This window comes from Thalassophryne amazonica, chromosome 8, assembly GCF_902500255.1.
Source record: "Thalassophryne amazonica chromosome 8, fThaAma1.1, whole genome shotgun sequence".
In the NCBI taxonomy this organism is placed as follows: Eukaryota; Metazoa; Chordata; class Actinopteri; order Batrachoidiformes; family Batrachoididae; genus Thalassophryne; species Thalassophryne amazonica.
The window spans coordinates 38,976,415-38,987,599 of record NC_047110.1 but is presented as its reverse complement, the minus strand read 5'-3'; the positions used below and the strand labels follow the sequence as shown (position 1 = coordinate 38,987,599).

General features: G+C 39.7%; 1 long non-coding RNA gene across 1 annotated transcript; it reads left to right on the top strand.

Moving 5' to 3' along the window:
- Positions 1-409: 409 nt before the first annotated feature.
- On the top strand, positions 410-8,205 carry LOC117515067. Its single transcript, XR_004562027.1, has 4 exons — positions 410-487; positions 819-950; positions 6,463-6,472; positions 8,194-8,205. It is a non-coding gene; the product is annotated as an uncharacterized LOC117515067 (long non-coding RNA).
- The last annotated feature ends 2,980 nt before the right edge of the window (positions 8,206-11,185 follow it).

Genomic DNA, 11,185 nt, shown 5'->3' with positions numbered 1-11,185 from the left:
GGGGTGATGAAAATTGGCATATTTTCACACTTTTTCAAAATTATAATTTTTTTCAGATTTCAGCCAACTTTACTGATCCCTGAAAGGGCAGTTACATTTACACTCCAATTACTGACTAATTAGATGAAAAAAAAACTAATTAGATGACCAAATTCATCTATTTTCTGTCCGCTGTTTAATTGGGCACCCCCAAATGCATTTGCGCCACGCATTATAGACCGAGCACCATTGATCGTCAAATAGGTCCCCATATTTAGATGTAGTTCCGATTGTTATGATGTCCCACCTCTGTCTCAGTGGTATCATTCTTTTACTGGTACAACTATTTGGATAACTTCAAATCCTCTGGGAAAGCTTTGATTTGTCAGTTGAATGAATGTTTTTGTTGTTGTTGTTGTTTTGTCCTTAAAGATTCCTGTATGGTGTTTCAGACGAGAAATAGTTCCATCAGTCACAATGCCACCTCTCCTGTCATTGAATTCTGGGAGTAAGTGTCTTATTATCTGACTACTGTCTGTCCTAAAAGACATTTTTTTTAAGTTGTCAAGCAGGCAGATTTTAAGTTAACAAATTATTTATACTTTTGTTATATCTTAAATTAGAATGTAATTGAAAGGGAGGTCATAGTCCATCATTTTGTGGTAATTTTCTTTTGTGAAAGGTTAATCCACTCTTTTAATTAATCTACAACCAGAATAATGAACACTGGACACCCGGTTGAAAAAAATGGAACAGTGTTGTTTTCAAAGGTAAATAACAGTTGCCATGTTTGCTTTTGTTGCTGTACACATTGTTTGGTTGTGTTGTGTGTGTAATAGGTGCAGGGTGTCAGACTTTCTTCAGGTATTGATCACATTGGATCACAAAACTGGGACCTAGTGGTGTGTCTGATGATTGCCTGGATCATCTCTTACTTCTGCATCTGGAAAGGAGTCAAGTCCACTGGCAAAGTAAAACCTTTGTCTATGAATTACAAACACCAAATAAGTAATACTTGAATCACTTGATGTTATTCATAATAATTAGTTATTTCATTTAATGATAATAGATCATATAAATAATATATAAGCTTTATTTTATAGCACCTTTCATCGTGGAAATGCAGCTTGAAGTGCTTTAAATGGTTTTGCACAGGTTTTTCCATTTCAATTTTTTTCAATTTATTTTCATTTATATAGCACCAAATCACAACAGAGTTGCCTCAAGGCGCTTCACATAAGTAAGGTCTAACCTTACTAACCCCCAGAGCAACAGTGGTAAGGAAAAGCTCCCTCTGAGGAAGAAACCTCAAGCAGACCAGACTCAAAGGGGTGACCCTCTGCTTGGGCCATGCTACAAACATAAATTACAAAACAATTCACAAAACGAATATAAAAGAAAAGCTGTTGGGCACAGGACAGGAGGGTCTCCAGCACAAATACCACACTCATCTCTGGATGGAGCTGCACCTTAAACAGAGAGGAAAAAACAGAAACAAGCATCAGAAACACAAGAAATACAGTATAATTGTCAGCATTAAACAACAAGAAAAACAGGAGCTACTAAGGTGATCGCCAGCCGCTAGCCCCGAGCTTCACTAAAAGACCCAGAATTTAGGTAAAGTTGAGGCCACATAAAATGAATTAAAAGAGTGAAAAGCGTAGAACTATACTATGCCAGTATGCTAGCCATACAAAAGGGAAAATAAGTGCGCCTTAAGTCTGGACTTGAAAGTCTCCACAGAATCTGACTATTTTATTGACGCAGGGAGATCATTCCACAGAACAGGGGCAAAATAAGAGAAAGCTCTGTGACCCGCAGACGTTTTATTCACCCTAGGGACACAAAGTAGTCCTGCACCCTGAGAACGCAAAGCCAGTACGTAAGGTTTAATTAGGTCAGCTAGATAGGGAGGTGCCAGTCCATGAACAGTTTTATAGACTAGCAGCAGAACCTTAAAATCTGATCTCACTGGGACAGAAAGCCAGTGAAGGGATGCCAAAATGGGTGTAATGTGGTTGAACTTTCTGCTTCGTGTCAAAAGTCTGACATTTTGAACCAATTGGAGACCCCAAATGCTGGACTGTGGTAAACCAGAAAATAAAACACTGCAGTAGTCCAATCTAGAAGAGATAAATGCACGGATCAGGGTCTCAGCATCAGCCATAGACAGGATGGGATGAATCTTCGCTGTATTTCGCAAGTGGAAGAAAGCAGTCCTCATAATATTTCTAATGTGGAGGCCAAAGGACAACTTAGGATCAAAAATTACTCAAAGGTTCCTTACTTTGTCCGTGTGATGTATGACACACGAGCCTAGGCTAAGCGTTAACTGGTCAAATTGATGCCGATGTCTCACTGGACCAAGAACCATCATTTCAGTCTTATCAGAGTTTAAAAGTAGGAAGTTTCTAGACATCCAGCTTCTCACTGATACAAGGCAGTCTTCTAAGGATTTTATGTGGATGAGATAACCAGCAGTTATCAGCGTGCATAAGTGAGTATCATCAGCATAGCAAAGAAAGATAATCCCAAAGTGCCGCAATATGTGCCCAAGGGGTGCTATATAAAGGGAGAAAAGCAGGGGGACTAAGATGAACCCCTGTTCATCCATCCATTTTCTTCCGCTTCATCCAAGGTCAGGTCACGGGGCTGACCATGGCCACTAGCATGAGATATTTTCCCATTGTGGTCCTGATTTGGAAGAAGAAGAAGAAGAAGAAGAAGAAGAATAAGAATAAAAAGGTTAATCCCAGTTGATGTGGACAGGTGTGTCCAGCCCACTCCCCACAGCTGCTGGACTCTCTTGGTCACTTCCAAAAGTGGCTCTCAGATCATCCCCACTATTTCGCTGTGTTCCCATGGCAGCTCTGCCATCAGCTCCTCACAAAGAATAATAGTAGTGCTATGTGACAAAAAGATTAATCCAGGTTTTGAGTATATTTCTTATTGTTACATGGGAAACAAGGTACAAGTAGATTCAGTAGATTCTCACAAATCCAACAAGACCAAGCATTCATGATATGCACACTCTTAAGGCTATGAAATTGGGCTATTAGTAAAAAAAAGTACAACCCCTGGCAATAATTATGGAATCACCGGCCTCGGAGGATGTTCATTCAGTTGTTTAATTTTGTAGAAAAAAAGCAGATCACAGACATGACAAAAAACTATAATCATTTCAAATGGCAACTTTCTGGCTTTAAGAAACACTATAAGAAATCAGGAAAAAAAAATTGTGGCAGTCAATAACGGTTACTTTTTTAGACCAAGCAGAGGGAAAAAAATATGGAATCACTCAATTCTGAGGAATAAATTATGGAATCATGAAAAACAAAAGAACGCTCCAACACATCACTAGTATTTTGTTGCACCACCTCTGGCTTTTATAACAGCTTGCAGTCTCTGAGGCTTGGACTTAATGAGTGACAAACAGTACTCTTCATCAATCTGGCTCCTACTTTCTCTGATTGCTGTTGCCAGATCAGCTTTGCAGGTTGGAGCCTTGTCATGGACCATTTTCTTCAACTTCCACCAAAGATTTTCAATTGGATTAAGATCTGGACTATTTGCAGGCCATGACATTGACCCTATGTGTCTTTTTGCAAGGAATGTTTTCACAGTTTTTGCTCTATGGCAAGATGCATTATCATCTTGAAAAATAATGTCATCATCCCCAAACATCCTTTCAGTTGATGGGATAAGAAAAGTGTCCAAAATATCAACGTAAACTTGTGCATTTATTGATGATGTAATGACAGCCATCTCCCCAGTGCCTTTACTTGACATGCATCCCCATATCATCAATGACTGTGGAAATTTACATGTTCTCTTCAGGCAGTCTTCTTTATAAATCTCATTGGAACGGCACCAAACAAAAGTTCCAGCATCATCACCTTGCCCAATGCAGATTCGAGATTCATCACTGAATATGACTTTCATCCAGTCATCCACAGTCCACGACTGCTTTTCCTTAGCCCATTGTAACCTTGTTTTTTTTCTGTTTAGGTGTTAATGATAGCTTTCGTTTTACTTTTCTGTATGTAAATCCCATTTCCTTTAGGCGGTTTCTTACAGTTCGGTCACAGACGTTGACTCCAGTTTCCTCCTATTCGTTCATCATTTGTTTTGTTGTGCATTTTTGATTTTTGAGACATATTGCTTTAAGTTTTCTGTCTTGACGCTTTGATGTCTTCCTTGGTCTACCAGTATGTTTGCCTTTAACAACCTTCCCATGTTGTTTGTATTTGGTACAGAGTTTAGACACAGCTGACTGTGAACAACCAACACCTTTTGCAACATTGCGTGATGATGATTTACCCTCTTTTAAGAGTTTGATAATCCTCTGCTTTGTTTCAATTGACATCTCTTGTGTTGGAGCCATGATTCATGTCAGTCCACTTGGTGCAACAGCTCTCCAAGGTGTGATCACTCCTTTTTAGATGCAGACTAATGAGCAGATCTGATTTGATGCAGGTGTTAGTTTTGGGGATGAAAATTTAACAGGGTGATTCCATAATTTATTCCTCAGATTTAAGTGATTCCATATTTTTTTTCCCTCTGCTTGGTCTAAAAAAGTAACCGTTACTGACTGCCACAATTTTTTTTTTCCTGATTTCTTATAGTGTTTCTTAAAGCCAGAAAGTTGCCATTTGAAATGACTTTAGTTTTGTGTCATGTCTGTGATCTGCTTTTTTTCTACAAAATTAAACAACTGAATGAACATCCTCCAACGCCAGTGATTCCAGAATTATTGCCAGGGGTTGTAGAAAAGGGGGTGTTCACAATAATAGTAGTGTGGTATTCAGTCAGTGAGTTCCTCAATTTTGTGGAACAAACAGGTGTGAATCAGGTGTCCCCTATTTAAGGATGAAGCCAGCACCTGTTGAACATGCTTTTCTAAAGCCTGGGGAAAATGGGACGTTCAAGACCTTGTTCAGAAGAACAGCGTAGTTTGATTAAAAAGTTGATTGGAGAGGGGAAAACTTATACGCAGGTGCAAAAAATTATAGGCTGTTCATCTACAATGATCTCCAATGCTTTAAAATGGACAAAAAAACAAGAGACGCGTGGAAGAAAACGGAAAACAATCATCAAAATGGATAGAAGAATAACCAGAATGGCAAAGGCTCACCCATTGATCAGCTCCAGGATGATCAAAGACAGTCTGGAGTTACCTGTAAGTGCTGTGACAGTTAGAAGATGCCTGTGTGAAGCTAATTTATTTGCAAGAATCCCCCACAAAGTCCCTCTGTTAAATAAAAGACATGTGCAGAAGAGGTTACAATTTGCCAAAGAACACATCAACTGGCCTAAAGAGAAATGGAGGAATATTTTGTGGACTGATGAAATTAAAATTGTTCTGTTTGGGTCCAAGGGCCACAGACAGTTTGTGAGATGACCCCCAAACTCTGAATTCAAGCCACAGTTCACAGTGAAGACAGTGAAGCATAGTGGTGCAAGCATCATGATATGGCATGTTTCTCCTCCTATGGTTTTGGGCCTACATATCGCATACCAGGTATCATGGATCAGTTTGGATATGTCAAAATACTTGAAGAGGTCATGTTGCCTTATGCTGAAGAGGACATGCCCTTGAAATGGGTGTTTCAACAAGACAATGACCCCAAGCACACTAGTAAATGAGCAAAATCTTGGTTCCAAACCAATAAAATGAATGCCTCGCAGATGTGAAGAAATCATGAAAAACTGTGGTTATACAACTAAATACGAGTTTAGTGATTCACAGGATTGCTAAAAAAGCAGTTTGAACATAATAGTTTTGAGTTTGTAGCGTCAACAGCAGATGCTACTATTATTGTGAACACCCCCTTTTCTACTTTTTTTACTAATAGCCCAATTTCATAGCCTTAAGAGTGTGCATATCATGCTTGGTCTTGTTGGATTTGTGAAAATCTACTGAATCTACTGCTACCTTGTTTCCCATGTAACAATAAGAAATATACTCAAAACCTGGATTAATCTTTTTAGTCACGTAGCACTACTATTATTCTGAACACTATTGTATGTTCAGACTTTTTCCAATGTAAGAAATACATCTGCATGTTCATTCAGCCTGTAAAAACAATGTTGTGGAGACATTCCATGTACGTGTTCACGGCAGCAGTAAAATAGCATCGTGCAACACAGACAGCAGAACCAGCACATGTTCAGATCGAAAATCTGACATACGAGGTCTCTTAGATAATAAACCGACCCTTTTATTTATTTTTTTAACTATATGGATTTGAATGACATGCGATTACACCAATCATGCTTGAACCCTCGTGCGCATGCGTGAGTTTTTTCACGCGTGTCGGTGACATCATTTCCCTGTGGGCACGCCTTGAGTGAGATGTGGTCCCGCCCTCTCGGCTGAATTCCTTTGTTTCACACGCTGCTCGAGACGGCGCGCGTTGCTTTATCAAAATTTTTTCTGGACCTGTGAGGAATATCCGAGTGGACACTATTCGAGAAATTAAGCTGGTTTTCTGTGAAAAGTTTAACGGCTGATGAGCTGCAGCATTTTAAATTAACTGAAGGCTTTTCAGGGAACTTTTAGGACAACCTGATAATAATGAATAACAATAGTCCAGCCTAGAGGAAATAAATGCATGAATTAGTTTTTCAGCATCACTCTGAGACAAGACCTTTCTAATTTTAGAGATATTGCGCAAATGCAAAAAAGCAGTCCTACATATTTGTTTAATATGCACATTGAATGACATATCCTGATCAAAAATGACTCCAAGATTTCTCACTGTATTACTAGAGGTCAGGGTAATGCCATCCAGAGTAAGGATCTGGTTAGACACCATGTTTCTAAGATTTGTGGGGCCAAGTACAATAATTTCAGTTTTATCTGAGTTTAAAAGCAGGAAATTAGAGGTCATCCATGTCTTTATGTCTGTAAGACAATCCTACAGTTTAGCTAATTGGTGTGTGTCCTCTGGCTTCATGGATAGATAAAGCTGGGTATCATCTGCGTAACAATGAAAATTTAAGCAATGCTGTCTAATAATACTGCCTAAGGGAAGCATGTATAAAGTGAATAAAATTGGTCCTAGCACAGAACCTTGTGGAACTCCATAATTAACCTTATTCTGTGAAGAAGATTCCCCATTTACATGAACAAAAATTGTAATCTATTAGATAAATATGATTCAAACCACCGCAGCGCAGTGCCTTTAATACCTATGGCATGCTCTAATCTCTGTAATAAAATTTTATGGTCAACAGTATCAAAAGCAGCACTGAGGTCTAACAGAACAAGCACAGAGATGAGTCCACTGTCTGAGGCCATAAGAAGATCATTTGTAACCTTCACTAATGCTGTTTCTGTACTATGATGAATTCTAAAACCTGACTGAAACTCTTCAAATAGACCATTCCTCTGCAGATGATCAGTTAGCTGTTTTACAACTACCCTTTCAAGAATTTTTGAGAGAAAAGGAAGGTTGGAGATTGGCCTATAATTAGCTAAGATAGCTGGGTCAAGTGATGGCTTTTTAAGTAATGGTTTAATTACTGCCACCTTAAAAGCCTGTGGTACATAGCCAACTAATAAAGACAGATTGATCATATTTAAGATCGAAGCATTAATTAATGGTAGGGCTTCCTTGAGCAGCCTGGTAGGAATGGGGTCTAATAAACATGTTGATGGTTTGGATGAAGTAACTAATGAAAATAACTCAGACAGAACAATCGGAGAGAAAGAGTCTAACCAAATACCGGCATCACTGAAAGCAGCCAAAGACAACGATATGTCTTTGGGATGGTTATGAGTAATTTTTTCTCTAATAGTTAAAATGTTATTAGCAAAGAAAGTCATGAAGTCATTACTAGTTAAAGTTAAAGGAATACTCGGCTCAATAGAGCTCCGACTCTTTGTCAGCCTGGCTACAGTGCTGAAAAGAAACCTGGGGTTGTTCTTATTTTCTTCAATTAGTGATGAGTAGTAAGATGTCCTTATGGCATATAAACATCCGACCACAACTGTGTCATTCCTTGAGGCCATCAAATATGGCCATCGGGTATAGGGAATGTTTTGCATACCTCTGTCCGTCTGTCCATCTGTCTGTGCTCAGGCCTATTTTAAAAAGTGACATTCTGTTTCATATTTTTATGCTATGAATCATGCAAATCCATTTGTTTGGCTTTTTTGTTTGTTTGTTTCTTTGTTTGTTTGTTTTTGAGATGCAGGGTGTCAGCCAGTCACAGTAGAGCGGCATTGTGACATCAGTTGCTGGTCTCTCTCTGGTGCTCCAAAACTGTTTTGTTTATGTGTAAAAATAACATGTTTCTCATATATTTTAAAAGCTAGCGAGAAATAAACACTTCTAAAACTGAAAATGCTGTCTTTGTAACCTGATAACACCTCTGGAGTGATTTACAAGACATTTTTATGGACATTAGAGTGGTGACGTCATTGGCTGGTTTAGCTAACTGCTAACTTCACTTCATTTGTGTGCAAATATAACATCTTTCTCATATATTATGTAAAAGCTACTGACAAATAAACACTTCTAAAACTGAGAACACTGTTTTTGTAACCTGATAACACCTCTGTAGTGATTTAAGACATCTTGCAGACATTAGCGTGCACACTAAATTCCGCTAACTCAAAGCTAACTTCCGCTCTTGTCAAAAGCTCATTGTCATGATCTGGACTTTTGTATCATATTTTGTTCTATTTAGTTCTGCTTAGTTTAGATTTGTTTTTTCAGTGTATGATTTCTCTTGCTGGGTTTTTCCTGCTTGGGCTTTGTCTGTCCTCATCTCTCTTGTCCGTCTCTTTTGGTGCTTGGTGGTGGGCGTTACACTCTGTCTGGGCCGCATCCAGTTCTGGAACTTTCCACACACCTGTTTCTAATCTGTAGCTCATCACCTGGGTGTATTTGAGCTCCACTGGTTGCACTAGGTCCCTGCCAGATTGTTGTGCCTTGTGCCTTCATTTCCAGCTGTGTTTTCTGTGTTTTCTAGTCCTGCTTTCACGTTGTGTTTCTGACCACCTGTCAGTTTGTACTGACGATGCTTTAAAGACTGCTCTCCTGCAAGTGTACCAGCATACATCACCAGAGCGCGAGGCCGCCCATTTCCTGAGCAAGGCAGCAGACGAGTCGCCGACTATGCCATCGACTTCCGATCCTGGTGTCCAAGAGTGAGTGTTCTTCCAGGGCCTGTCCGATCATATCGAGAACCAGCTCATTGCCATAGATCTCCCTGAAGATCTGGACGAGCTCATCACTCTCGTCATTCACACCGACCGCCATTTGGTGGACCGATCTCAGCTCCAGCTCTCCTCATAACTACTCGGAGGAATCCATGCAGCTGGGTCATACCCGGCTGTCCATGGAGGAACAGCAGTGCCGTAGGGATGAGGGTCTGCGTTTTTACTGTGGGCAGGCTGGGCATGTGAAGAACGATTGCCAGGTAACGGGTACCCCCACACGGTCAAAACCGGTACTACGGGTGAGTCAAAGTTCCAATTCTTCTAACACCCCCCAATGTAATCTCTGCTAATTTAATTTCTGAGAGTTCGTCTTGTTCCGCTCCAGTGTTTATTGACTCAGGCCCTGATGCTAATTTGCTGTTATCGTCTCTCATACCGTCACGCCTCTCATGCCTTCTGGTGGTGCACGCTGTGGACAGCCATGAGCTCGGTGAAATCACCTACTGTTCATAGTCAGTCCAGCTAATAATTGCAGGGAATCATTCTGAGACTATAAGTTTTCATGTATTTGACAAAGGTAAGGTACACAGATAATCTGTCATCTTGAGCAATGGTACAGATAGGGCTAGACATAAACGCAGTCAAAAACAAGCATGGTCCTTAGGCACAAGCAAACTCACTTATCAGGGCTGAGGAAAAAGAGTGCGATCAAAAAAACAGAGCAGGATTGAGAAGCACGGCAAGACCAAACAGGACTGAATCAAGAGATGGTTAAGTGTACGGAGACAACAAACTGGCAAAGGAGTGGTGGCTGGGAATGGTTTAAATGAGCAGGTGGTGATTAGGAAACAAGAAACATGTAGGAGGACATTTTAGAAAGGGAGTATGGCCGGAGGACAAAGACAGAGTGCAAGGTGCAAGATAGTGAGGAAGGGAATAGACAAAGTGGAGTGAAGAAAGACACGTGAGCAAAGTGCAAAAGTGCATTGTTCTTTGTGGAAAAGAAAGATAAGTCACTCTGCCTGTGCATGGATTATCGTGGCCTCAACGATGTAACAGTTAAGAACTGTTATCCCCTGCCTCTCATTGCCACCGCCTTGAACTGCTAGAGGGCACTATAGTATTAACAAATTTTGATCTACACAATGCGTATCATTTAGTTCATATTCAGCAGGAGGATGAATGGAAAACGGCCTTCAACACTCCCACAGGTCACTACGAGTACCTGGTCATGCCGTTTGGTTTAACTAATACACCTGCAGTATTTCAAAATCTGGTTAATAACGTTCTACACAAATTCTTGAATAAGTTTGTATTCCTTTATTTAGACAACATTCAGATTTTTTTCCTGGACGAAGAGAGACACACGCAGCATATACCCACAGTTCTGGAAACCCTGTCATGCAATGACCTATTTGTTAAAGCAGATAAATGCACACACCATTAAAATTTAAATAAAATATTGTTTATGATTGATTGATTGATTTTATTCCACAACATCAATATAAACATACAGAGATGTATGTGTCGATGTACAGATAACACAGAAAATAAAATAAAAGCATAAATGCTTATTTCCATTGTGGTGTTTGTGAAATTATCATGTCACAAAATAGAGAGGCTTGATTGAACATGTACAAATTGTACATAAGTCAAAAGTATCATAATAATTAATGTAAATAACAATATATATATATATATATATATATATATATATATACACTAGATAAAAGGCTTTATCTAGTAACCAGGCAGTTGATTCGGTACACAGCTAGTCAGAGGTATCAGCCAGGGTACAGGCTGGGACGTGATCCAAAAAAACGAGCTGAGGTCACACAAACGGCATTGAGGAGTATACCATGCAAAAACAGGGGCACAGTCAAAAACAAGCTGTGTTCAGGATTATGGCAAGGCGAAGGTCAGAGCAAACAAGCAAGGTCAGAAAACTAAGAAGCAAACATGACATGAACAAAAGGAGAGAGAGTGAACAAAGTCAACAATTGGGCAAGGGACTGTGAGACTGTAAGGGCTTAA